The 2,500-nt window shown below is 49.1% G+C and overlaps 1 non-coding gene across 1 annotated transcript; it reads left to right on the top strand.

Moving 5' to 3' along the window:
- Nucleotides 1–1,738: 1,738 nt before the first annotated feature.
- Nucleotides 1,739–1,893, top strand: LOC126928357 (5.8S ribosomal RNA). The gene has a single exon (XR_007716576.1). It is a non-coding gene; the product is annotated as a 5.8S ribosomal RNA (ribosomal RNA).
- Nucleotides 1,894–2,500: the final 607 nt, after the last annotated feature.

Here is a 2,500-nt window from a genome sequence, read left to right as displayed (position 1 = left end):
CAGAAAGACCCGCCGTCTGCGAATATTATGATTTTATAATAAAACTATAAATGGGAACTTGAGCTTTCGAAAATTAAACTTTGACACGAATATCGAACGAAAAATTACGAATGGAAACCACCCGTAAAGAGAAATGAGATCGAGGCGCTTGCGTGAGGCCGTATACAGAAAGACCCGCCGCCACGATCTCGTATTTTTTTTTTTGCGTCGTGGAGACCGTACAAACGAATAACAAAATCTCTAAAGTGCCTCGTGTCGGAGAGATCATGCTCGCCTATTCTCTTCTATGTTTCGTGGTCTGTGTTGCGTTTGCTCTCCTCCTAGCAACGGGACATCGAAGACTCCTCTTTGGGATCGAACGAAGCGACTAAAACGAGTCGACGAGAGCGAAAGTACGAGTAGCGAGTCGCGCATGTAGAAAGGATACCGACATATCTTCGAAGGTTCTCTTCGAAGATCCATGGATACCTTATGCGCGTCGACCTTTCGTCTCTTTCACCGCTCTCGGTCGTTCTCGAAACGTGCTTCCTACCCATAGGGCGTGTGTTCTTCGTATGTCGTTTTGTTCGAAATAACGAAACCACTTGTAACATACTCGTGGATCGGGTAACCTAGAACGAAAACGCATTGCGTGGATGTTGGCCCGCTATGATAATGATGATGATGACGATGACTATGATGACGATGCGTAGCAACGATTCGTAACTAGTCTAGCCGAAGTTGGTTCAGAGGGGACCGCAGGCTGTCTACCCTCGATGTCGTGAGTCGGACACCCGTGCCGTCGCTAGAGTTTTTTCAAAGCTCGGCTTCTGGATATTGGGAAGAAAGACCGCTCGAGGACGACGGCTGCGCGTGCGTCCCATCGAATTTTTTTTTTTTATACCACCTGAACGACTAAAGTTTCGTCTAGTTCGTCGCATATAACCCGTTCAGAGGGGACCGCAGGCTGTCTATCCTCGTTGTCGTGAGTCGGACACCCGTGCCGTCGCTGAAGTTTTTTCAAAGCTCGGCTTCTGGATATTGGGAAGAAAGACCGCGCGAGGTAGATGGATGCGAGTCCCATCGAATTTTTTTATTTTTTAAAAAAAACAATCACCTGAACGGAGATGTGTTCTCTTTCGTCGATTTTTCACGCTTTGAGTCGTCGCGATCGCCATCCGTTCGGAGGAGATCGCCGACTTCGAAGCCTCGATGTCGTGAGTCGGACACCCGTGCCGTCGCTAGAGTTTTTTCAAAGCTCGGCTTCTGGATATTGGGAGGAAAGACCGCTCGAGGCCGAGGGTCGCGCGAGTCCCATCGAATCTTTACATCACCCGAACGATGGAGGCGCACGCTCTTTTTCTTGAATAATTGGACGAGAGGAATGCATATCGTATTATATATACACACACACACATATATATATATATGGGCTAGCCACCGTGCGTATTTCTTCGCGAGATCGTGTGCTGCACAGAGGATTCAGAATCGGGTGTTATATCCCCGTCGTTTCCTGACGAACGGAGCTTCGATCTCGATGGTTGTTATATATCATAATGTACTTTTCGCCCGGCCGGCGGACGCGCGTATCTTCGCGCGTTCGTCGGATTTCATTTTCGAACGTTTTCGTGTCGTCGATCTTCCGGCGACTTCTGCGCGTCCGATTCCCGTTGGTCGGTCGTGTCGGATCTCGGCTTCGCTCGAACCGAGTATTAAGAGTACATGGAGTACAAGAGTTTTAAAAAATATATGAAAAGATTACCCTGAACGGTGGATCACTTGGCTCGTGGGTCGATGAAGAACGCAGCTAATTGCGCGTCAACGTGTGAACTGCAGGACACATGAACATCGACATTTCGAACGCACATTGCGGTCCACGGATACAATTCCTGGACCACGCCTGGCTGAGGGTTGCTCACGTAAACCTAAGACTGCTTGCGTTGCGTGTCGTTCCTCTCTATCTGTCTCTCTCTGTCCCTTGGTGCCTTCGACAACCCGCCGTCGTTCTTACGATACGTAGAACGTTTCAGAGTCGGAGGAAGCGCACGAAGAAGGATACGAACAAGAGCGGACGCGAGAGAACGTACGCGACGTACGAGCGATTGTTGGACGCTCGTCGGCGTTCGTCGCGGTCGTGTCGAGACCGTGCAATTCGTACGCATGCTCGATATATAAACTATCGTGTTCACGGGAGACACTACGAAACTCTACCTCTGTCTCTCTCTGTCCCTTGGTGCCTTCGACAACCCGCCGTCGTTCTTACGATACGTAGAACGTTTCAGAGTCGGAGGAAGCGCACGAAGAAGGATACGAATAAGAGCGGAGAGAACCGTCACGGACCTGCGTGAGTGCTAGCGGCGTCGTGAGTCGTCCTTTCGTACGACCGCCCGCTTATGCACCGCTTCGTGTCGGTTATCGAATATATTATATATATATATATATATATATATATACGTAGTGTTGTCCTCGTGACCGATTTTTTTTTCATATCAGCAGATTTGCATACGTTTGCAGGTTTTCG

Source organism: Bombus affinis, unplaced genomic scaffold (assembly GCF_024516045.1).
Source record: "Bombus affinis isolate iyBomAffi1 unplaced genomic scaffold, iyBomAffi1.2 ctg00000870.1, whole genome shotgun sequence".
Classification (NCBI taxonomy): domain Eukaryota; kingdom Metazoa; phylum Arthropoda; class Insecta; order Hymenoptera; family Apidae; genus Bombus; species Bombus affinis.
The sequence above is the reverse complement of the archived record's forward strand: the minus strand, read 5'-3'. Positions and strand labels throughout refer to the sequence as shown.